The 25,983-nt window shown below is 41.7% G+C and overlaps 1 protein-coding gene across 1 annotated transcript in view; it reads left to right on the forward strand.

The window, feature by feature from the left end:
* The first annotated feature begins 4,799 nt into the window (after positions 1-4,799).
* Positions 4,800-25,983, forward strand: part of PTN (pleiotrophin) — a 78,660-nt gene continuing 57,476 nt past the window's right edge. Inside the window, exon 1 of the mRNA XM_086754969.1 lies at positions 4,800-5,097. The gene's annotated coding sequence lies outside the window, so the exon portion shown is untranslated. The remainder of the gene's footprint in view (positions 5,098-25,983) is intronic.

Here is a 25,983-nt window from a genome sequence, read left to right on the forward strand (position 1 = left end):
CTTGCCCACTATGTAGTTAATGCCTCAAATTTGTTATCACTGGCTTGTCATTGAGAATAAAATTGACCAGTTCAGTTCAGTGCTTAGGGGAAAGCTATTTAGTACTATGACTGATACTAGCTGGCTGTTTTAACGAAGTATGAAGGACTGATTCGGTAGGATTATAAATTCTACCTTCTCTGCTTCTAAAGCCAGTCCTTTCATAGAGTAGTCAGGCATGTGGGTATAGTGCCTTGAAAAAAAAAATAGGTATTAGCAAATCAAGTTCTTCCTGAGAGAAACTGAAAAGGAAATTTGCATTCTATTTGTTCAGTAATCTTCTGCCGGAAGTTTGAAACTAAATCAAAATGTCAATTTTATTGGTTCTGTTTCAATGGCAGAACATTTTGTTTCTGCATTTTTCTTTGATTTTCACCTCGAAACACATAGTGACAAAAAGAACCAGAAAATAGGACAAAAATGGTAGCTTTTACTCAACCCTTCAAAATAAAATGCCATTTTGTTTTGGTTTATACTTCATCCTAAACTGTAAAACTGGAGTTGAATGAATATGTTTATTTAAATAGAAAAAAAACCTGATAGTGTACTCAAAGTGGCACTTTTTTTTTTTTTACCATAACTGAGATTTTTTTAATGTATAATAAACTTCAAATCCTGGATATGTGGGACTTCCCTTCCCAGGACTGCCAACACAAGAGAAGAAAATAGTGAGAGAAGGCAACACACAAACGGCACTCTTAGATGTTGGGAATCTGGAAAGTCCTGCTGTGTTGCATTATATTTGTGGATTTCAAACTGCAACATGCAGATGTATGCACATGAATAATTTTGAGCACAAGAGCTTTAATCCCCTTGTAGAAAATAGAATCAATCAAATGCATAAAGTTACAACGTGTGTTCACGGTTTGGTGACTGAAGCTTAAGACCAAGTTCTTGGACACTGACTTTGTTTTCAAATATGCTTTTAGCATATGTGCATGAAACAATAAATCTTCTGAGTTCATGCTCCCTGTTTGCCTTCTTCCGCATTCATCTGGCAAACCTGATTTTTTTAATATACTGGATTACTTTGATACGAGAAAGTGAGGTACGAATTATTATTTTTGAACTCCATGGATTTTTCTACTTCTAATTATAGGATTGATAGTCTCTGTGACAATATGCCTGCCATTATGCGGACTTGAAATGAAAGATAGAGTGAGAAGGTACACGGCTCAGAAGTAGTTGATTTCAGTCTTGGCTGCATTCACTAAATAATTCAGTATCACTAATGGAAATCTGATCCTAGCGCAGGGGTAGGGATGTGGGGCACTCTGTTGCCAGGGTTTGGCAGCTCAATAGCTCAGGAACAACAATGGAGCAAAAGGTGAAAAAATCTTTAAACTATGGTCGAGTTCTCCTCTTGCTTTCTTGGAATCACGTTACATCTTCCTGGGGCTGCTGTTGCTGATGGCTAGGGAGAGTGAGAGACAGAAATTGGTATATACAGTGTATGTGAAGCAAACATAGCAAGCTCAGCCCAAGCTGACCTTTTAACTGGTGCGCACGGGGTAATGTTTGCTTTTTGAAAAGTACAGGCTCGTTCTACTCAGCAGCGGGACCAAAACCAGTGAAGCACATCTTGGGAGCAAATTGTGTAAAGCCTTTTTCTCTGACTTTGCAGTGTGAACTGTAGAGCAGAATTATTCAAGAGCATCTTTGGGAAAAACTGCAAACTCCTGTTCGAAGCTGATGAGATCCAAGTAACTGTCTCCTTCAGGTGGCTTGTGAAATGGCTCCCTAAAAGTACAGAGAACCCTCAGTTTCAAAGGGAAAACTGGGTTCTTTTCAGAGGAAAAAAACTCAATGGAGAGAAATGGGTTGTTTTCTAGATTTTGGCATAAACCATATCTAATGCTGGGAGCTTCCTTCCCCAAAATTGTCTTGAACATCTATTGATTGAATTAGGATTGTAATTGGGATCTAATACTTTTGGATTGTTTATGAGAGCGTGTGCATGTGGCATCAATTGGAAGTCTTTATAACTTCCTGTAGCCTTAACCTCCACTTTTCCTTTTTAAAAGAAAATTCAGCTCTGTCTTTCTCTGTCATTAAGTTGTCAGTTGGACTTCTACAGCTGCCAGTCCATTCCTTATTTTTGTTTTTTGATCAGAGTGAAACCAGCAGCTCTAAACAAATGTCGAGGATTTTAAAGATAAGTATCACTAGCAATCTGCAAGCAAATTCTCCTTTCTAGGTTAGCTGTGTGTCCAGACTAGAAAAGTAATAGTCAAACTCTATTTTTTTTTTTCAGTATGGATTTTTCTATATGTCACAAGAAATGTAGATCAGGCCATAGTTCCAGAGAACATCTAGGAAATAAAGCACTGGCCCGAAAACAAAGTCAGGAGAGACAAAATAGCAGAGAAGTTCTGGAGGTAAGCCTTTCCAACTTCATGGTTCTTTTGATAATGAAAATATCCCTGTGGCAAGTAAGTGGTCATAGCTTATCTTCCATCCATCCCTTTTCTCCATGCTCTTCTGTTCTTTTTCACTGGGAACCAGCACAACAGGCACCTTTGAGGCTGTGATTAACATATAGTTGATGACTTTTCCTTGGCAAAAGAAGTTACATACATGATTGCTGTATTCATCAACTGCCTCACCTCTTTCTATGTCTTTCCAAGTTCTGTCTCAATAGCAAAAGTTCAGTCAAGAAATTCAAGTGTTATACTCCGTTAATATCAAAGGTATCAAACACAGTGGACAATTTGGGGCAAAAAATATCTTTCTGTGTTTGTACAGTGCTTATTGCAATGGAAACCTCACTTAAGCCTCAAGGTGCCTTTGAGACAGGAATAATATTAAAACACATTTACTTTTGTCAGTTGAAAACTGAGACACTTTTTCTTCACTCATAGGTGTTTCAGACCATGATCTGTCTTCTGAGCAGCTGCGTTAACCTCCTCTGCAGATTTATTTTGGACTTTCTGAATCAAAACCCAAGCCGTATCACACAAAACTAGTTTTTGTGTATGTAAACTCAGTTTCAGGAAATTAACTTCTGAGCTATGGAAAATGAGTTATGGAGAAAAGCTGTGAGTAAATTTGGTCAAAGATTGTCTGTTGACATTGCTTCCAAAATTTAGTGGACAAATGAGTCTTCTAATGTCATGCATATCTTTGTGAAAAACAGTTGCTTTCTGCAGACAGTTTCCATTGTTTTCTGAAAAGCTGAAAATGTCAGGTTTTCAGTGTTTTAGCTAAAATTCAGACTTCTGTAAGAAAGAAAGAAATCTCTTGACCACTTTAATGCAATCTGGTTTGGTTTCCATCAAAGTGAACTTAGAGATCAACCTTTGTCCTTTTTCCTACTTTCTCTTTGTTACTCAGACATGATTGACATGATTGACCATCTGAAATGAGCTGTTGTGGTTGTATGGAGAAACTCTAAGGGCTTAAAGTGTTGGAAAGTGTCTTTCTCTAGATGCCCGTGGTGCTTTGCACCGTGATGCCAGGATTTAATGAAGAAACCCTCAGGAAGGTTCAAGCTAGCAACCAAGGTTCTGTTCAGCTTTGCATAGTCTGAAATGTGAAGACGAAGTTTACTACTGAGTGCTCATTTCCATTCGTCCAGCTGCTAGAAAGAATATTCTCTCCATCTCAAGCCACCACTTCACGCTGCAAATCAAAGTTGTTGTTTTAAATTACATCACTGTCATTAAATCTGTCGGTGGTGCAAATCCTGAACAGCCATGCCAGGACTAAACACATAACTGTGCAATGAAAAGAAGATGCCAAGGTGTGGATGGAAGGGGAGCAGTTTACTTTACTAAGAAAGAGTCCAGGTGGGTGCAATTGCCCACGCTGGGACCAGCCGCACAGTGCTGTTCATTGTCACAGATGGTAGGTGTTAGATGATGCAATGTGTACGGGGCCAGACAAATTACTTTTTTTAGCTCATTCCTCGGGAAACAGGAGAAGAATCTGAACTGGATTTCTGTGCAAACCTGGAGCAGGAGCCACACACAAGCTGTGGCCCCAGCTGAGACCCAAGCAGTCAATGGGCTCAGTTTTTCAAACCAAGGGAGAAACTTTGCTCTGAGGATCAGGAATTACACAGAGATTGCCTGGAGTTTGGAACAAGCCCACTTAGTTTTAAATTAAGCTATGGATTGGGGAATACTCTTCAGTGGATGTAATGAACATACAAGTTGGAAAAGTCTGCTCCTAAATTAAAATTGTGGTATAACTCCAGCAACCACCACAACCAGGTGTTGAAAAGCCATGATAAAAGTTGTTCTCATGGCACTTTCAGCCCAAGTTGGAATTAAAAGCTTTTTTGTTGTTGTTGTTTGGTTTTGTTTTGTTTTGTTTTTTTCTCATCCCCAGCAGGTCTTGTGTCAAGCTGGAAGTCAACGAGCCTAAAGTAAAAGCCCCTCCATGCTCTGGATGTTTGTGGCTAGAAAGGCAGCTGAAGCCCCGGCGAGCCCCAGCACCGGCCGGGGGGGTACCGTGAGATGTCCCCCTCCCCCTCAGCTGCCAGGGGTGCCGTGAAGAAGAGGGGTAGAAGTTGCCTGGGCTTAAAAACCCGACACGGGCCGCCGGCCCAGCCCCGTCGGGCTCTCCCGCGGCGGCGGGCGCAGGGGGAGCCCCTGTCCCCGCCACCTCCCTAGCCCCCCCGACAGCGGGGGCGAGGCTGCCCCGCTGGTGAACCTCCTCCCCCCCAACTAGGGTGGACTCACCCTCACCCCATCACATAACGGGGGCAGCGCAGCCGCTCCCTCTACCCCGGCGCCCGCCCGCCGCCCTCCCCTCGCCGCCTCGCCGCAGCCGGGGCTCTGCCGACTCAACGCGCGGATCAGGTTCCCAGCCTCCCGTATAAAAATCCCGGCGAGGGATCTCCGGCGGGAGAGAGGGATCGGGCGCGGGAGGAGCGGGGCGTGGGGTGGTGGCTGGCGAGCCCGCCCGTGGGGAAGCGAAGGGACGCACGGCGGCAGCCGCTGCTCCTCCTCCTCTTCTTCCTCGTTCTCTTCTTCTTCCTCCTCCTGCTCCTCTCTGGGGACACCCGAGGCTCGGCCCTCTCAGCTGCGGGAGAAGAGCCTTTCACCGCCCGAAGTAAGTCCGAAGGGGCGGCGGGGGGCTCCCGGGGTCCGCCCGAGGGACGGTGCCCCCCGTACTCTCGCTTCCCCCAGGGGCAGGGTGGGAAGCGCTTCCCTCCGCCCTGCCCTGGCTCTGGGGTATTTGCCCCTGCGGGGCTTCGCAGCCCCGATCCCACCTCGTCTGGGTGCCGTGGAGTTTGTGGGCTCCCGGACCCAGCGGGAGGGTGGTGGTGGAGGGGCACCTGCGGCCCCCGAGGGGCAGGCGGGGTCTCGGGGGTGCCCAGGAGCAGAGTTGTTGGGGGGACGCGGCGCAGTCCCCGCCGCGCTTCACCGTGGTGGGGAGCGGTGCCAGCCGCCCGCTCGGGGTGCCGGTGGTGGCTGGGTGCGTGGGAGCGTTAAAAAGCCAAGGGAGGGTGAGAGAGGGAGAAGTGGCGGGATGGGGGATGCGACCCGGCGAGAGTCCTCGGGCCGGCCCGTTTCGAGGGGACAAAAGGGCAGCGGAGCGATGCCGGGAGGGCAAAATCACCGCAGGTCCCTGTTGCCCGGTGGCGGGGATGTCCCGGCTGAGACTCGGGGTAACAAGGTTAAATTGTGCCCTGGGACCCAGCACTTTCACTGATCTTTTTCTTGGGACTTTGCCTTCTTACCCCGGCTTACTTCTGGTGGAACAATTGAATCTAAGGAGTGCTGATAGATCTATTTAAAACTGCCGTTGTTAGTTTGTGTCTTCCATTTCCTCCGGAGGGATGGGATGGGAGAAGAATCAGGTTAACGACTGTGAAAACACAGTTTCCTACTGTTGAACATAGACATTATTCTGCAAATGTGTTATGGTCCCTGACACCAATGCTTCTAACTTCTCGCCTTCCTTCATCTGCTCCTTTTCAAAAGTAGAGCTTTTTGTAGGGGAAAGGTAGTCTTCGTTCTTCGGGAGCTCATCTGCACCTTTTACGTGTTCCAGTTGGCTGCCGCGCACCTCTCGCTTTCCATCCTGCGAGTGGTTTGCCTTGGCAGTGAATGTCTCCTGTGTGTGAGCTCAGTGATCCACTCTGAGGTTGGATTCTAGGACGTAAGCCCTAGAGACCTGTTGGTTCTCAGGGAGCATTGTGGAAATGTTTGCGACACGCATTAAATCTTTCTCTGTGAGATAGCCCTGCAGCTATGTCTAGTGGTAGGTGTTTTAACTAGATCCTGTTTGCTGTAAATGACTTGTCTTGCAGTGGAAGAATGCTTTACCTGTGGCTTGTCAACTCGAACTCTCTGCCCTTCCCCTGATTTCCCTTTCAGCCTTGTTTTTTTTTGAGCTTTTAGCAAAGTTCAACTCTTTGGGCAAGAAATAGACTGAGTGTGTAACCGCCTGTATTAGGGAGGAGGAGGGAAGGCTTGGAAAGGAAGAGAGAGAAGAGAAGGATATGGGAAAAATTGTTATAAAGAAATACTTGCCTTTTATATTTTCTGGACAGTGTGCTTGAGCTGATTTACAAAGCATAATTTATGTTTGGTTTTTTTTTTCTGCATATTTCTGTTTCCTCCTTGCAAAAAAAAAAAAAGAACTAAAAAAAAGAAAAAAAAAGTCTGAACTTTTGAACAAGAGAAATGGTCCAAAGGGAAAAAGGAACCTGCATATCTGTGACAAAATTTGTCAATTTGCTATGGTAAAGAAAATTTGGAAGTGAGTGGAGAGGACGAACAAAAAAAAGCAGCAACAAAAACCTGTTGTATAATTTAGTGACTCTTCCTAAAGAGAAGGAAAGCAGGAGTTTAATATACTCCTGTCTCTAGGCTAGGCTAAACACTTTGGTGACTTATGAAGCTTTGGATGAAATTGAAGGACAGAAACTTATTGACTTTACCATGCTCCAGAGCAAGCTCCTGGGTGGAAAAAAAGAGAAGCCAGCCACAAATCTTTCTTTTACAAATGATAAGTCTTTGTTTATCGTGTAGAAATGCCTAAGAAAAACAGACTTTTTGCAATTATCCAGATGTCTGTCGCAGTTATTTGAGTTGCAGTCTGTGGCTGACACATCCTTGCCAGCAGAAGGTTGGTCTCACTACAGTATTACAAACCATAGTGCTGCTGTCCCAATGCCGTGTGCCTGTACACCTCTACGCCCATACTGACACCGAGGACACATTGGAGGGTTGTCTTATTCCTGACACAGCTGTACTGATGGATGTTTTGTGTAGATTCATTGGTCTGTCGCTAATGTGAATATTATTACTTAGCGGACTTCCAGCAGTCACGGCTCCAACAAGGTGCTTCCCTTACACTTCACGTGTTTTTTCTTGATCCGGTTGTTCCCGAGTCCTCAGATAACAATTAAAAATAATCTTTTTAGAGGAGCTCTGAAGACTCACTCATTTAACTCATACTTTGTTTTATTTTAGTGTGGTTTCGGGACAGGGAAGATATGATTTATCAAGTGTTACAGTCTAACAAGTGTTTTAGCGTAACACCAGGGCATTAGGGAAGGAGCTGGCATTGCTCACGAAACCTCCTACTCTGTTGAGGCCCCCTCATTACTTACACTCCCAACCGCGGTGTTTTTCTTTGGGAACTGGTCTTTAACAATGTACCCTTTGCTTCGATATTTACAACCTCTTGCTGATCAGTGTATCAAAAGCATTTTCATTTAGAGGATTCATTTCAGGACTTTAATTGAGGAAATCTCTTTGTTTCGAGCCTGTATAATAAACCATTCAAAACTCTGTCTTTGAACGAACTAGGTCACTGTGACGCGCGCGCACACAGAGTGATTCTCATCTGCTTAGGGTAGCCTGCATTCGGTTGACCAATATCCCTGGTGAGCTTGTCCCTGATTTATCCTTCTTGGACTGGCTTGTTCACAGGGAGCTTATGCTGAAAATTCACTGCTGGAGGTCATTCTCCATTCTTGGCATCTCTGGCAGCCTTAAGCTTAAATTGCAGCCTCGTTTTCTATCCAATCAATACCACTCTTATGTCGCTGAGTTTCCATGGTGCCCCCAATCTTCTGTCTACATATTGATGTCTGACAGCGGGAATAGCATTCTGTGTCGCTATATATACTTACTAAACCTGTCAAAACTATTTAGGGTCTGTCGCACTAATTTATATCCATATCCTGATATTATTTGTATCTGTTGAGCTTTGACTGATGGAACTCGCTGCACTAAGGAATCAACCCCAACAATGCACTCCAGGGATGGCTCGAGGGATGGACGTTTTGAGAAAGGGAAAAAGACGTTCTTCTAGACTAGCTGGGGTAGTCTAGAATCCTTTTAGCACAATAGAGCTGTTTTGAAAACATCCAAGTCTCAATGGCTCCAAGTTAATGCTTTGGAAATCATTCTCCATTGTGCTGCTCTGAATGCATAGAGGATCCTCTCCAATGGAGCCACCGAGAGGAAAATAGAAAAGTGGGCATTGTCAAGTGTTCAATGTGAATTTGAGGAGCGTTGGGGGAAATTTGAGTCAGTTGTCTCACATCAATTTCTTCAGCAGAAGCACTGTGGAGAAATTAAAGGAGCGAGGAATGTCTTTTGTAATGTGGGTGTTGATGTTGCACTACGATAACCCACAGGGCATGGTTGTGGCATAAGAAATGGTGTGGTGGTGTCTCTGTAGATTGACACAGCAGCAGCTAAACCAGATGAGAAAAGGCGTGTCTCCTGTGTGTCACTAAACTTCCAAGGGACTGATACCTGTTATTTGTGTGAGCAGTAATAGACACTAAATAAAGACCAGTAGGTTTTTGTTTATTTACTTATTTGAATACACTTTACAAACCTTTGATCTTGTATCGAAGAGAAGCAGTCATCAGCTGGAGAAACTCTTTAATCCCACTACCTTTAACATGAGCTTGATCCAGCCCATGAAATAAGAGTTGGCAGTCAGTATGGAATTCGCTGCTTAAAATTGTGTTTGCTCTGAGTTGCCAGAAGAACTGATTTTGTGATGCCAAGTTCATTAATACTTTTCAGCCCTTCTTCAGCTCCTCTTCAGGCTGCTACAGTCTTTTCACTAGTGAAAAGTAAGGACCTTTAAGACTTAAAAGGCCCTGTTGCAGGCAGTGTTTGACGTAGTGGTATTAAAGTAGTTCAGTTTGTTAAGCTCTCAGGAGTGGCTTTACCTTATCATGGTAGAAAGAGTCAGTAGGTCTTTAGAAAACTAGACACTGTCATGGCCAATATGTCTCACCTTATTTTATTCCAAGGAATAGAATCACTGAACCATTTAAAATATCTGGCTTTACCTCCTGCAGTGGCACCATGATGATTTCTTTTTTTTTTTAACTTTTCTCATTTCCTTGCTTGCTTACATATGTGGGAGTGACTTTTTAAACACTGTAATCGTCTTGCAGTTTACTTTTTAAGGTCTTTCAGACCGAAGGTTGAGAGAACACAGCTGTAGGCAGTTTCATGGGAGATGAGAAGGGGGAATGTGAATATGATAAAGAGCTAGATATATTACTGATGCAGGCAGGTGATTTCCACCCCCTCTGTTCCTCTGCTCCGAAAAGCCTCTGCCCTTCCTTGCCTTCCCAGAATAACAGATTCTGGTTTGTTTCAATGTGGATAACCTCTGGAGGTGAGGAGTCGAGCTGACTACATCTGAGGCAAAATCCAGTTTCGTTATATTAAGAAAAATGTATTAATATGTTAATTTGGGCCCTAGGAGCACGTTGCTTGGCAAGTGCCATTGATTGCACGGCAGTTGCAACAGAGGGGAGAGACTTTTAGAGCAGAAGAGCATTACAGGAGTTGGGGATTTTCTGATAAAAATAGTCTCTGAAAATAAATAGTGCTTGTGGCTCCAGTCCACTGCCGTTTAGTAACCTACAAAGTTCAATTCTAAACTGGACCTTTCTTCTCTGAGGCCTGCCAGCACTATTTCAGAGCTCACTAAATGTTTCACGAGAGATTTGTAAAAATCTTCCTTCCTTATTAGTTTCCACAGAGTTCCAGTGTGGCTGGAACATCCCCTGTTTAGTTGTAGATGATACAACTGAAGTGCCTGTTAAGTGCCTGTGGGGAGGGAAGAGAAAGAGGAGAAATTCTGTAATACCTCAGTCCAAATGCTTGTTTTGACACTGGTCCACAGCTAGCTAGCTAACAAGGTAAATGAAACAGAATTTTTACCATCTTCAAACAATATTTTTGGAGCAATTCACTATCTGTACAAGTTCTCCTTCTTGGAGTAGAACCAGACAGAACAACTGAGAGAGAAAAGGAGGCTGGATGGGCTCTTCTTTCCTTCAGCAAGCCTCTCTCTGCACACTTGGGCTGATGCTGTTGCCTTGGTGGGGCGGGTCCAGCTGGCAATGGAGACAGGCACAGCACTAGGGATGCTGGCAGCGAGGTTGAGGTAGTCTATTTCTCAAGCTTGAGTGCAAAGTTTGCCTTGATCTTCTGAACTCTTTGAGAAAGACAGACCACTCTGCTGTTGTCTTCACCATCTGACTTTGCTACGTGCATCAGCCTGTTGCCTTAGGCTGTCCCTAGGGATTAGAAAGGTAAAAACCAGATAATTTTACTCTATGGGCATGTAGGACAGGTGGAATTCCCTGTGTATTGACAAAAGCAGTAAATATATGGATATCTAGGGAAGTCAGAGTGTCCCTGTCTGATTGCAAGAAACAAAAATGACAGAACTGGCTTCTCAAATTCAGTTCCATTAGAAATCTGACACAAAATCTGTTCTGTTCTTGTGTTTTGTTTCTCAGAGCTATGTGAACAGTGGCATTAGTTTCATAACCAACTAAAGATGATCTGACTATTGCATTTAAGGCTTCCTTGTTTCGACTGGATCACTAGTACAACAGATTTATTTATGTATTTATTTATTTTTTTTTTAGCTATACTTCTCACACATCATGTATCTCAAAGTGCAAAAGAGCCTTAGTAGTGCAATGAAAATTTATGCACCCATCTGTAGCCTGCACAGAAGGCTTACAGTCTGGACAATCTTTGCCTCCGTGACAGGAGCATCCAAAAGCTTAATTCTGTGTGTAGGTAGTTCTCATATAAAAAACTTTGCATTAAAAATAACTATTTTACAGGTGTTTGTCTTTTTTTTTTTTTTTTAAACAGGTTTAGAGCATGCAAGCAGCAGTAGGAAGAGTGGCATTGGCTCAAAATGCCCATTTTAACATTTCTGTGATGCTCTTCTAGCCATTTTGTTAGATGGTAATGGATGGATCTCTTATGAAAGGTCTGTGGTCTTTGGAAGTTATACAGGAAGGGACTTCGAAATAGCCTTGGCAGAAAGATAGCACCTCTAATACGGTGCTGTCTCTGCAGTGTTATGGCACTACAAGGTGACAGTTTACTTCTGGACAACTGAACTTCTTCCATCTCCATACTGAGGTCTTTTTCAGCTCACTAAGAATCATATTCTTCCTGTCAAGCAGAGATTAATACTAAACCAGGCACACAACCTCCAACCATTATTCAGGCAAAGCTGATACTTCAGCAAGAGCTTCATCAGTTTAAGGGCTGAATTCAGGCTAAGATATAGAAAGGCTGCCCATCCCTTTGTTTTGGTGACAAATTCTTCAAAATAAGACACAAATGAGTTACAATGCTGGTAAATGGTTGTGACTCTTCTTGCACTTCTTGCAGCAGAATCTCATTACTTTCATTGAAAGTGCCTTTGGAGTGAAGCACCTTTTATTAAATTAAGGATAAATCAAGAGATTGTTCTGATACTCTGCCTTAATTCTAGTAGGAAAACACTATGTTCCTTTAGTTTCAACAATAAAAAATTACATGTTCTAAAGTAGCCTCCCCACCCCATCCATATTAAACAGAAATAGTTTGAACTTCTTGTTCTACCTGGGATAGTTTTCTCCTGGAAACCCGGTCTTCTATGGCAGCGGCTTAGCTTTCCTCCTGGTGCTGACAAAAGGCCCCTGAGATGCTCTGATTGCTTCCTGCTAGCTTGTGCCACCTGACTGCCTGGTTGTTTGCTTGGATTGCTGCCTCCCCAGAGGTCACAAAGATGTTTTTGTTTGCGCAAGAGTCACTTGCTTTTATTAGAAGCCTGCCTGGGTGCAGCTGATATGCAGTAGGGACTGAGGGATGGAAAAAATCTACTAGCTTTCCCTCTAAGGCCAGCAGATAGGATTTTCAGCAATCTTCCAAAAACGCTGCAAGCTTTTATTCAGGAACTTCATGTCATTTCACTTATTAAATCCTCACTTTCCTAAGCTGTCCCTTCAGCCCATGTTTCTTGTCTGATTTGCATGTTGTCAGATGCTTTTGCTAATCTCTGTAGTTGATGTTTGCTTAAGTGATTATTTGGCAGAAGCGCGTGAGCGGGCGTCTGTGTGATTGCCGTTGGCATGGCAGTTAGTATGATATGGCATTAGCATACTTGCTCTGTGCTGTGGGCCTCCTCCTCTTCTGGGCTTACTTATGCAGCAGAGGGGCAAAAAACCCCACAAAACCCACAACAGAAAGCCATAGCGGAGCTGGTTACCGTATGGTGATCCTATGGCCAGTTTGACTAAAGACCTGTAGAATTCAGAGGAACCTGAAGGCTGCTCTCATTTGCCTTCTCTTACTAATTATACATAGATTATCCACCAGCAGAGGATTTATAAAGAGCTGCATGGATTATGGGCTGCTTAAATAGAGGTATCTACATTGCAACTAGTTTTTGAGAATTTCCCTGTGCTTGCAAAATACTGGGAACTATGGGGTGATAAAGAAGAAAAGGCAAGCTCCACTCCCTTTGTGTTTGTTAGCTCAAGGGCCTGTCCTTAAATGGGACACGGAGTTTAGTTTGTATTTTGGACTCATTAATATTGAGTGGCCACTGGGATTATAGGTGTATGTATTTTAAGAGATGTGAGTCTCTTCTCTCCATCGCTTGTAATTTGAGCTATAGTCTTTGCATGCCTTGTGCTTTGGAACAGCTTTATGGGCTGTGAGTTACCTCGCCAAGAACAGTGGGATTTACTTCAACAATGTAAATGTAAAAGTGCACGTGAAACTTTTGCTTGATCTTGATTGATAAGATGAACACAGCTAGTGGAAATAATAATCTCTGATGATACAAAAGGCATTCAGGTGCATGTCCTTTATGAGTGGATGGGGATGACATCTCTTGTGATAAGTTTTATAGCAATACATTTACTGTAGGGTCTTTGGCAGCTTCATTGGATATTTTTCTGGACATCTGTTTAAGCATAAGCTGCTCTTGTATTTTTTTTTGTAAAATTCAAACTATTGGTGAGCTGGTTTTCTCATCCACTTTCCGATCTAAACTTCTTCTTCTCTCTGTCATGTTAATAACTGTACCTTTCCAAGGCATGGTGTGGGCTGGGCATAACCCCTTGCCAAAACTTGTCCCTGTGTGACCATCTGGTGCTGTGAAAGTTCTGACTTTATCCCAATGAGAGGTGGAGGCTGCCATTTTCCTGCTGGGATCAGCCCTCAGTTTTATCTCTGAAGGGAGAAAACTTCTGTCCTTAACATCTGAAATGGTTTTGTAAAGCTTTCTGGAATCAGAAATGTAGGAAAGTGGGGAACATTTTCTCTCCCTGTCCCTAACTACCTGCAAAATTGGTTGTGTTTTCATGTTGAAAAAATCTGAGCTTCAAAAAGAGATGGGAATGGGAGGAAAAGCAGGTGAACTCCCTGCTTTTACTCATAATTTTGATCTAGAAAAGTTAGTTTGTGGCTACTTTCAGAAACATTTCTAGATCTTTTGGTATTTTGCAACTAAGATAATATTTATGAGCGCTTCTTCTTACTCAATAGCGTAATGTGCTACATGGTCCTGGCCTTTCTTTGGCTGCTTCTCTGTGCCCGAGTACAGCATCTCTGTGCTCATTTTCACAAAAGGTGAGAGCTCTTGAGAATGGCTGGAGATTGAATACTGCCATACAACGAAAGGACTGAAAAACAAAGGTGGTATGTTACAGCATGTGCTTTGTTCATTTAGTTGCCATGTACTGTAGTTTAGTTTGAGTTATTTATAACCATATCTACAAGGAAATAGTCCCTTAAATAAGAACACCTCTTTCATGTGCTAACCACAACTGCAGGTTGAGTGGATATGGAGACTGTGTGTTTTTATACAGGAGAAGAAGGAGATGTGTAGATACTTTGCCCCAACGTTGTGCTTTACATACACGTGTCAAAAGCGAGTCTCTGTTTGGAGAAACTTTCCAAACTGTAGTGATATGTAGCAAAAATCTGTTATCGAACTTGAGACTTTGCAGTTGCGCAACATGTACTGTAAATGACAAGTTCACATCTTTCTGTATTGACACTTTCAGTATGTGCAATAAGGCTCTAATTCTAGTTGGGATTTTACCAACTGAGATTTCTCAAGTAATTGTGGGAATTTCTTGTCTTGTATAAATAGGAAATTCTGAAACAAACAAAACCTATAGCAAGAGAAGTCTGTGAAGTGTAAATTATCTAAGTCAAGAAAAATTGAGGTTGAAATATTTCACATAAGGTTTATGAAAATGGAAATTTTTGAGTTACTCAATCCAAGTTTTCTGTTCCATGTCAGTGAAATTCTGGTGTGTACCTGAACACTTGCAGCACTTAGTGAGTATTGAGGGAACGGAAACAAGAACTTGATCCTACATATGAGGTGGATACATTGATCGCAGTAAGGTCTTCATAGTGCCCTGTGATATCTAGCTGATGCTGTTCATAATGGCATTTTTATGACCACGATGTCTCACAAAAAAAGAGTGGTATAGTATACAGCAATGGGGAATGGAGAGCATTTTCTCAAATTTATCCTTTCCTGATCAGTTAAAATTTTTTTCAAAGTATATCTTTCATAATTACAATATAATTCATATGTACAATTTTAATTGTACATGTAATAATTGTAAACATTTGTAAACAATTGTAGTCATTGTGAATGACTAGAAAATTATTTGTATTACAAAATTATTTCTTTACAAAATAATAGTAAACAATTGTAATGATTTATACTTGTAATTTACAATGATTACTATTATAATTCTAGAATTGAATAAAAATGGGATTTTTATTCAATTTTTTTTCCCAAAGACTTTTGCATGTTCTTTTCAATTGCTCCACAGGACATTGTGTTTGGGATTTTTTTCTTTTTTTGTCCTCCATATCATAACTTCTGTTGCAAAATGAATTTTGGCCTTTGTTCAGCCTTAAGTAGACCCTTAGCCTAGAATAAGGATTGTTTTCACTGCTTGATGCAGTGTGTGATTTGTATGAAATGAAAGGGATGTATTTTTAAAAGAATCTCTTCTTTTCCCTCAGGTCTAAAAAAATTACTCTAGGCTTAAAAACTTTTTAGAGTAGCAGAATTTACAAGCTGTGGCAGCTGATCCCAGGTGAGCTGCCCACTTAGAGCAGCCTCGCCTCCTTCTCTAGTTTCCTTCCTCAGATTCCAGTCTGGTCCCAGTTTTGCTGCCTTGCAAAGTTAAACCACTGAAGGCTGCTTCTGCTTCTATAGCAGAAGCTGCATCAGGCTGTGAAATAGGTCTGAATTTTTCTAAGACATGGATCACGCCCTGTGAGTAGCAATCCAGTTGTACAAGTTATGAAAGCAGATGGGAGAGCATAGGTCAGGTTCTACAAAATCAGGGTTTTGTGGACTGCCTAAAACTCTTTGCAAGTAGTGTTCATCTTCCTTAGCTTTAAATGTGCATGAATCTGGAATGGATTTTTCCCTGAACAGATCAACCACAGCCAAACTATTTTGGTGTTGAAGATGTATTTCCATAGCTCTGAATAGCTGAGGTTTCCTTAATCTCAATTCTGAATTCCTATATGTCTAATGTCCTTATTTTCGTAATCTCAACTTCTCTTTGCTTTAACCTCTCCTCTTTTCAAATAGTGTAGTAGGTCACCCTTCAAAAATATTACACATTCACTCATGTTTCTCGTTTTCAGTGGTCTTTTACAGCCCCATGCCTGGTTCTAAATCAGCAAAATGTTTCAGCTTGTTTGTTTCTAAGTGTGCTTACAATTCATGCCCTTAATTTAGTGAGCACTTTTAATTGAAATGTAACCTGGAGTTCTATAGTTGCATTATAATTTCCATAGTGAAACTTTTTTTCATGTTACAGTTTAAACTTTTAGAAGAACTATTCTAAAGTTTTGTCTAGTCTGGAATGAATCTTCTGCTAAGCACAGGGATATGACATCTTTTGTCTCCAGAACTTTTTTGATGTCTAGAAGTTAATTCATAGAATCATAGAATGGTTGGGGTTGGAAGGCACCCTGAAGGGTCATCTAGTCCAACCCCCCTGCAAGGAGCAGGGACATCTTCAACTAGATCAGGTTGCTCAGAGCCCCATCCAACCTGGCCGTGAATGTTTCCAGGGATGGGGCATCCACCACCTCTCCGGGCAACCTGTTACAGTGTACCACCACTCTCATTGTAAAAATTTTTTTCCTAATACCTAATCTAAATCTACCTCCCTCTATTTTGAAACCATTACCCCTCATCCTATCACAACAGGCCCTACTGAACAGTCTCTCCCCGTCTTTCTTGTAGGCCCCGTTGAGGTACTGGAAGACAGCTATAAGGTCTCCCCTAATTCAGTAAACATTGTTATATAATGGTATGTAAGCATATATATATTTGTTCCATTAGACTTCAATGTGTCTGTGGTGAACTTTGTCTGATATTTGTGTTGTCCAGTTGCCTGGGTAGTTGCAAGGATGAGGACCTCCATACGGTTGACTAATACCATTTCATATGGGCAGCACACTTTGTTACCTTGTTTTTCATTCTTTCTTTCAGATACTTCATAAATGCACTCAACAACACTGATCCTAGGCTGAACTTTGGGTGCTACAGCCCCCACTTCCATACAAAGACCTCATTATTGGTCTTACCCAGGGATTCTCTGTTCCTTGACTAATATTTAAAGAGTGACAGGACCTTACCTCTTATTCTAAAATTACCAAGCTCTCCTAATAGCTTTTTTTCAAAGTGTCTGAAAATTCAAACAATTTACATCTAGTGAAAAACAACCAGGATGTTTTTAAAGGCTTCACATAGATTAGGAAGACATGATTTATCATTGTGAAAAATGTGCTTTTCTTAGACTTTTCTATTTTGTGGGGGTTCTGTTTCAGGCTAGCTGGTTTACACTTGCCTTTAACTGATTTTTTCTCAGCTCTGGAAATGCAGTTTAGTGCAATCAAATTTCTCAAGTGGTTTCATTTTTTTTTTTTAATTTATTTACTTTATTTTATTTCCCGTAAATCTGTGTGGCAATTCTGCCTCAAGTTCTCCACTTGTATAACCCTAGGGCATGCATTTTTCTTCCCTACTTGAAAGTGAAAACTGAAGCAGAGCCATTTAACTTCTATGCAATCTCTTTCTCTGCCCTCATTGACTTCTTTGCATCAGGGTAGTCTTCGACACAGTCTGCAGGACCCACTGGCTCTTCTGGAGTTCCAGTTTCCCATGTGATTAAGGAATGTTTTATTACTTGTCACTATGTATTTGCCTCCTTGTTCCTCAGCCTTGCTCTTGGACCTCCTAATCTCCATTTCACATCTCACCTGCCAAAGCTGTTCTCTTCTATTAGTTTCACTTGGGCTGGATTTCCATTTTCTTTCTTTTAAGTATATTCTGTGAATTAATAAATTCTTAAACTAAGTCTTTTTTTTTTTTTTTTTTTTTTTTCCTGAGTGGCCAGGAGTATCATAGTATCATCAGTGATTGCACTTTGGCATCCTTTCAGAATATCTGTGCTCATTCCTTGCATGCTTTATTAAAGGAAGACTTGCAGGGAACAGAAAGAAGTGACTCTCAAATACTGTACTTCTTGAAGCCTTGTTCTCTTGGGACTGCTAACAACCTTCCTGTCATAGCATCCACTATAATCATGTAGTAATGCTGGGGTGAAGATTTCAAAAGATTGTGAGAGAATTCTGTGTTTACATCCTATGGACATGTTTCCTAACTGTGGCAATTCTCCCTTTGGTCTAGAAACATAGCCCTGTCTAATTCCTAAATCAATTATTTTCTATTTTTTGGGACTAACTCATTGTAGCCTTTCCTTCTTCAAGTTTCAACCTATCTGCCATCATATGAATTGGCTACACCAACAATAAATAATTTATAAAAATTTTTGCACTTTCACATTTCTAGAAAATGGTAATGTCATCATTTGATCACCAAATGTTTTACATCTATCATCTCTGATCTGAATTGGAGGCTTGTATTCTATCATCCTCAGGACTGTAGTTCAGGATTTGTAGTTGGAAACACTCCCCTAATGTACCTCCCGAAAAGTCAGATTTGTACTTCTGGCTTCTTCCTCTTTCTTACTTAGTATATATGCAAATAGCTCAAGTTTGTACATTTTCTCCTTTTAGAGGAATCCCTTCTAAGCATTTTAGCTGAAGGCCTGATCTAAAGTCCACCGAAGTAACTAAATATGTGTTTAAGAATAAATGTATGTATGTAGGCTCATTGTGATTTAGATTGACTGTATAATTTGTCATTAACATTTATTTTGTTACTACCGTTTATTTTTTATTTTTCGATTAACACTTGAGCAAGCTGTGCTCCAGGAAGCTGTTTGTGATATCAGATACGCGAGCTGATTGCACTCCTGTATATCTAATTTGAGTCCCTGGTGCTTTCCAGCTGTGGTGAATGGACAACTCTTTGAAAACAAGTATCTTGTCAGAGTTGGAAAACCTTGTGAAAACTACCCTTTTTTGCCTTAAATCTGACTGTGTTCAGACTTAGTTTCCCTGCATCTCACAGAGAATGTTTTTAATATTAACTTCTTGTAGTAACACCTATACTTCTAAAATGTCTTTAATTTAACTCTGAGAATTATTCATATTCTGGCCAAAATTGATGCTTCCCTCTCCCCCAGATTTCTATTATGGAAAATCAAGATTAAAGACATAGCAAGTTGAGGTTATAGGTACTTTAAGGTAATTACCTTTAAGTAATTAATCCCAAAGCAAATCTTTGGGTTTTTGAATGGGAGGAATCTTTTGTTGCATCCTTCATTTCAGAGCTATCCTGCATGCTCAGTGGTGGTGGGAAGGACAGGTTCTGAGCACCCACTGATGAGTTTGCTCCTCAGCAGAAGGTCAGGAGCAGCCCCTTCCCCAGGTTACATTTCTGTGCACAGATGGAGTGAGAGAGACAGGGGACAGTAGTGTATTATCACCAACTGATGTCACAACAAACAATCTCAAAGCCTCTGTGCATCGTTTTGGGTTTGTTTTTTTTTTTTGTATTTTGATGCAAGCTGGCATCTCTTTAGCAAAGGCAAATCAACTTTTTAGCAGAAGCAAACATATGCCAAGAGCAGGAAGGGACGGAATTGATCAGGAAGATCAGGAAGAAATGGACTTCTGTATTTAACATGATTTTACTTATTTTTTTTTTTAGCTAGTCACAAAGGTGAGTTGAGCCCTTTCTTAAATTCATATCTTTAGAGAAAAGCATCTGGAGAGGAAAGAGGCATTTGTGAACGTCACCTAGGCAGTGCGTGCAATTGTTCTGCCTTGATTTTTAGCAAACTAGTGTGTGTAACTTAGGTGCATCGCCACTTGTAAGCCCCGTCTCTCAGCATTTCCACATAAGCCTGTTAACTGGATTGGGCTGGACTTAAGAAAGAGCTCGTTCCTATTCTTGATGAGCTCAAGTGGCTTTTATGTAGGGTACTGTGAATGGGCACAAGGGCTTAGTGCTCCTTGTCATCATGTGAGTGGCTAAATGCGTTAGAGCTTTTGCTGTGACACACGCAGCACCAGCAGCCACAGGAGCCAGCTGAGGTTGCCATTAACCTCCTGCTTCTAATGATGGAGCTTTTAGATCACTTGCCTACGACGCCTCTGAGTGTGGCAAATGAAGGAGTGGCAACAAGTAGCTTTTGTTTAAAGTAATTTTAGGTGGAATGAGAAGAAAAATGTGTGTGTTTTTAAGGGTACTCCTCTGTGCATGGGCTTTGGAAATGAAATAACTTGACCTTTCTTAATAGCACATCTGAATTTCGTATCCAGCTGGACTGAACCACACAGTTAGCATACTGATCACAGCTTGATGGAAACGTTTTTGTCCTGTGACAGGTAGAAACAAAGACCACCAGCCTCCTGGGACTGGAGTGAGCCTTCAGCTTTGGATGGTGGGTCTACGGGATTTGACGGCTCTGTTAACACAGCAGTGTCATATTAGCCCATCGATAATGTACTCTGCTGTTCTAGTGTTCTCCCTTCCCAGCTCATGCAAGATTCATGGCATTGTCTTATGGTGTGCTTTTCCGTACATGTGGTCCACAGGCTGCAAACCTCTGTGAGGTCTCAGCATAGCCTGCTGTTGATCCTGTTCTACTTCTTCCCTGTTTGCATTGTGGAGCAGGAAGCACACGTGTAGAACTTGCAAATCACAGCAACAGAAGTCACAAGCACAGTAAAAGTCAAAATGATCCTGAAAAGCTGGACAATTTCTCTGCAACTGAGAAAGTTTTTCACAGAGAAATGAAACATACTGTACTTTGGGGTTAATAAAATGCGCACACATAAAATTTGGAAACATGGGTGTAGGATAGCAGGAGAAGGTCTGACAACAATTTCTGTACGCTGCCAAGGATGCTGAGTGTTCATCTGTTTACCCAGTCACTCCAGGACAGCTGAGCTCTAGTTGTGGTTTGAGCGAGTTGCTGATAACTTTGACGCACAGGGACTGGTGCTTTCAGTCATGACATATTTTGGGCTGAGAATTTGTATCTCCAAGTGAGAATCAAGTGTAGTGGCTGGAATGTGTTTGACCACATTTGATGCTACTTCAGCATCTGCCTCTTTGGAGGCTGGGTTTTTTAGGCGAAGATCTCTCACAGTGTTTGGGTTTGGCATTTGTGATTCCTGCAACATCTGCCATAACTATCCAGACAGATGAAGGTGATGTCCAAGAAAGGAGCATTACAAGGTGCCCTAAACCTGAGGATGGAGAACTTTTACAATGGGCCATGGCAAACCAAGGCAGGATGCACCAAGAAGTTCCCCTCCCTAACATTCATTGTAAAAGCAGTGAAGCTACTGTGGTCTTACAACCCTTTCCTAGGGCCAGACGTAGGATGGCAGGTGGAGCAGCTGGGATGAAGGGCTTTCACATTGCGAGGGCAGTGGATGCTGCAGGTGGTGATTAAGAAATGCTGGCAGTGTGGTGGTGGAGAGTACAGTGACACAGATAACTGGGGTGGCAATAATTTTATTTTTTCTTCTTGTTGCTAGAACAGGACTGTGAATACAGAGGAGATAGTGTAGGATAAGACACATGGTTTTATGGAAGTCCAGGGTAGAAGAAATGAGATGGTGCAGATACAGTGTGAAATGCATTTGCAGAGTTGTGCGTGGGAAGGCTACATTTGACTTGCCTGCAGCCAGTTTGGTGCAGCTAATAGCATTTGATGCTCTGTTGTTTGTTTGTGGTTTCCCCCCTTTTTAAGCAATGTATTTACCTCATAAAGAAAAAAGAAATATTCTTCAGGTATGTACCTTCCTGGGAACTAGGAAGAGCAAAGGGCACTTTGCAGTTGACACAAACAGATTTATTCCTGGCTGAATAAGCTGTTCCTGACATGCTGTGGGCCTGTTTATAAGCAGGTGTGTGATTTGGCTTCCGTGGAAATCTGGCTTTCTGTGTCTTACTGTCAATTCAAAAGAGTTCAGGAGCTTTTTAAAAGCTGGTCATGATTTAGGCCCATTTCTGGTTGTTCTCCCCCATTCCCTTGGCTATTCTAATGACTTCTTTTAATTTACAGCACCTGAAGGTTGAGGAGAAATCCCATCACAAATCTACTTGGAGTCTCTGGATTCTTTACTGCATACAGAGTTTAGGCCTTCTCTTGCTCTCCATGGGGAAAGAGAAGGAAAAAAAAATCTATTGCTGAAAGCAAATTGGGTTAAAAAAGGCAAGATATTAAAAAAATATACCTTATGCTCCCTGGGATGTAAGGACAAGTAGGTGGAGTATCATACTGCAAGGGAGATCAGAGGCAGAGTTCCTTCAAAGATGATTTTCCAGGCAGGTGAGGAGCTAGCTGATCTGATGGCAGAAAGTTTGCAGACTATTTGAGGAATTTGGTGTTACAGTGCTCCTCAGAAGCCTTGTGTTAAATAGCATCTCTTTCCCATTTTCCCAGTCACACGGCTGCAAAAGATAAAAGCTTCATCGAGCTCCTAGACCTTGGACTGGTCTTGCAAAATCAAGCCAGACGTTGTGAGAGGGCTTAATTCACACCATCACCACAGAAGACAAAATGGATCTTTGAAACAAATGTGGTGGTGGGGGTAAACCCATCAATCATGTGAATACTGCTTTACAGTAATTCACAACTGCAGCTTTTTTCTTAAGCAAGGGCTGGCCGAGTCCGATCAATCCCTTGGCTCTCGAATAGGTCTCAGCAGGCAGTAGCTTGCTCCTTGTGGGTTTGTATGTACATGAAAGCCCACTTTATATTAACTCTGTGGAATAGTATTTTTTTCCCTCTCTCTAAACCCCTTAGCGCTAATTCAGTGTAATTATACTCATTGAATACAGTACTGACAGCCCCACTCCTCCCCCTTTCCTGTCAGGATATTGGCCTAAAAATCACTAGATGAAGAAAATCCAAAACAATGATGGGATTCTTTGTTCTGGCTGTCTACATAGGGTTTTATTATTTTAATGTAACCCATTGGTCACACTTTCAAGTATTTCCCTTAAAACTGAAGACTGAAAATATATTTTTATTTTTTCTTTTAAAAATTAATGAAGAATTAGACGTTAAGCTTTAAGGAAAATATTAGAAGCTTACTAACTGAGGATCAGCAATTATTAACAACCTGAGGCTACTGAGGACCTCTTTCTACCTTTTTGGAAATGGGGAAAGGTACCAGGAAAAGGCAAGGAGCCTCTTTCCACCTGTTTCTTCCCGTGTTTATGTCTATGTCTCAGGGATGGATGACATTTTACCCATCGTGTTTTCAGGGCTGAAAATCATAGAATCATAGAATGGTTTGGATTGGAAGGGACCTTCAAAAGTCATCAGTCCAACCCCCCTGCAAGGAGCAGGGACATCTGCAACTAGATCAGGTTGCTCAGAGCCCCATCCAACCTGGCCTTGAACGTTTCCAGGGATGGGGCATCCACCACCTCTCTGGGCAACCTGTTCCAGTGTTCCATCACCCTCATAGTAAAGAATTTCTTCCTTATGTCTAGTCTGAATATAAAGGTGCAAGTGTCTTAGCACCTTTTAGTCCTTTCTAGCTCCATATATATGAATGAAACTTATGTAGTGGGAAGTATCTGGAAAGCAGTGACTGAAAAGGATTTTATGGGTCATAGGAAGTAGGCATTGACACGCGAGCTCTGAATGTAGTGTTGTGGAGAAATGTCTAAAACCCATTCTTAGGCATATACATGAGAGGGCCAGACTAGGGCGATGGTTCTGATGGGAGAGATACGAGGATAAGACATTCTGTGTTGGTGTCATTTTCAAAATGTGCAAAAAAGAAAGGAAAGGAAAAATTCTCCAACAACCTTAAGGCTGGAGAAAGTTTGCTCTGTGGCTTAAAAAGCTTAGTCTGCCTGACAGACTCAGGAAGAACAGATAACCACATTATAAATATCTTTTAAGGAAGAAAAATAACAAGTGCTGAAGGCCTCTATAACTTACTGGGGAAAGCCATGATAAGAAAAATTCAATTACAAACTAATTTACTATTTTACAGTGTTGATGGTGGGAGGCAGGATGATAACTTCACAAAAGCTTTCATAGAAGGCAGTGGATCCCTCATCTTACAAAGCGTAAATGGCAAATGTGGAGTTACAGATTCCAGAAGATTGGTGCAAGGAACTAACTTGGGGCTCTTGCATAAGGACATCCATTTTATCTAGACTGAAGAGTTTTTCTTAGCTGCTCAGAGGTGAAACATGGGCAGGTCAACAAAGCAGAAGTCTATGTTTTAAAAGATAGCAAATGTGTCCTGCTTTACCAAGTAATGGAGTTCTCTTTTTAACTGTAATACACAAATACTGTAAGTTAGGTGCCAAATTGCTTCCTACAAAGACTGTAACATGTTACAAGTCACACCTCTTGTGTTGCCCTTTATCATGTCAAACTGTAACTCAGCAGCTGTAAACCTACTAGAATAGAGCCAAACATCATGAGAAGAACAGAGTGAACAGGGAAAAGTGCATTACAGAAACTAAAAGGGCTGTGCTGGGAGGGCATTTACCATCAAAGTATAGAGTTGCTTACTGCTTCCTAAGTGTGTGGGGTTTTGGTTATTTCTGTTTTTTTTTTTTGTTTTTGTTTTTGTTTGTTTGTTTGTTTGTTTTGCTGATTACCTTGCCTTAGCAGAATGGTAGCTAAGTCTGTGTTTTCCTTTCCAGTCAAGAATGGTTTTCTTGATAGCAGACAAGCAGGCCAAAGCCCTTATTCCTGAAACATTGTCTTACTGTCTTTAAGTCTTGGCTGTATAAAGCCTCTTAGAAAAGTGAATCTGAATGAAGAAAAAATGTGCATTTGTGAGATGAGTGCATTGTGTCAATTTTTAAATGTAAGCAAATCTCTGTAGAGTGAAATAAACGGAATCAAACTAAGGTGTTTCCAGTTCAAAGAAGAATATCCACACCATTGTGTGCTATTTTTTGCCCACTTTTAGTTGGGGAATGTGCAAGCTGTGCAGGGATAAGGAGGTGGCCTGACTTTTGCAAGACTGAGGAAGCAGAGGCATTAGAGAGGAGGAGGGTGTCAGCTTTACTGGCTTCCTTTGCTTGTGGGATTGAGGGATCTTTATTTATGCTTTTCTAGTCATGTGGATAAGACAGTTCTGTCTCCAGAATCAAGAGAACTGCTGATTTACGTCTTGTTGAGAAGAATGAAGGAGCTTAGCAGCTTTGAACTGTAGTTCAATTTGAGCACTGGCTTTAGTTATAATAAATTGCTGGTTTTATTTAAGAAGATTCTGAAAGATCAAATCCCAAATAGGATTTTCCCAAATGGGGAAAACTTGTTTGTTCCTCTCTCTGAGAATATGGGACTGTTCCACAAAGTACCTTTCCTTAAATTGAGTTTTCAATGTGTAATAAAACTTGGGTGGGGAGGACAGGGGGCAAAAAGCAGAAGCTGTAAGCCTGTGGTGTGGGAAGTGGTTATAGCCTACATCAATTCCCCAGATCTTAGAGCAGCCTCTGTTCTCTCTTTCTCCTGCTTTGTTTTATGCAAAGGTCATGCTTCCCCCATGACCATTAGGACTCATTACCTTTTATTTTATATCTGTGATTAATGCTGCCTAATTTAATGATGATATTGACGTAGTGGAATCATCTGGTGATTTGACTTCAAAAGGCTGAAAACTTTGGATAGAACTGCCAACATTGGGCTAGTCTGGCTCCTGTGGAGCAGAGGGAAGGTCATTTTGGATTTCTAGGGCTGATGAGGTATTTCGTCTCTAGCTTTATGCAGGTTGCTCCTCCTATTGTTACAAAAAGTGTTTTCAACATGTTTTGTTGTTTAGGTGAGGGCATGTTAATTTTGAACTTTCTGTTGTGAGTAGTTGTCTAGATAGCAAACCTCGTAGCACAAGAGAGAACTTTGTTTAAACAACAGAGACAGTAAGTATTACCAGAGCCAGATAACTGCAGGTAAGCAGGCATCCTGATGAGATTAGAAGGGCAGCGGTAGATACAACAAACAGAGGCACAGACATTATGAGCTATTCTAATTAGCTCCTAATCCTTAAGCAGACTATGCTGAACTCTGCCTGGTTGAATTGTTCTCTCTTGGGACACTGGTTTTCAATTTACGTTGCTGACACATAAGATACATCCATGCTACCTTCTGGGTAATTGTGAACTGCCAAGGCTGTGAGTTCAAACCCTGGGGCACACTGAATTGGGGAACAGTGGCCAGGAGCTGGTGCTTTTGCTGAA

This window comes from Chlamydotis macqueenii, chromosome 1 (assembly GCF_036417535.1).
Source record: "Chlamydotis macqueenii isolate bChlMac1 chromosome 1, bChlMac1.mat, whole genome shotgun sequence".
In the NCBI taxonomy this organism is placed as follows: domain Eukaryota; kingdom Metazoa; phylum Chordata; class Aves; order Otidiformes; family Otididae; genus Chlamydotis; species Chlamydotis macqueenii.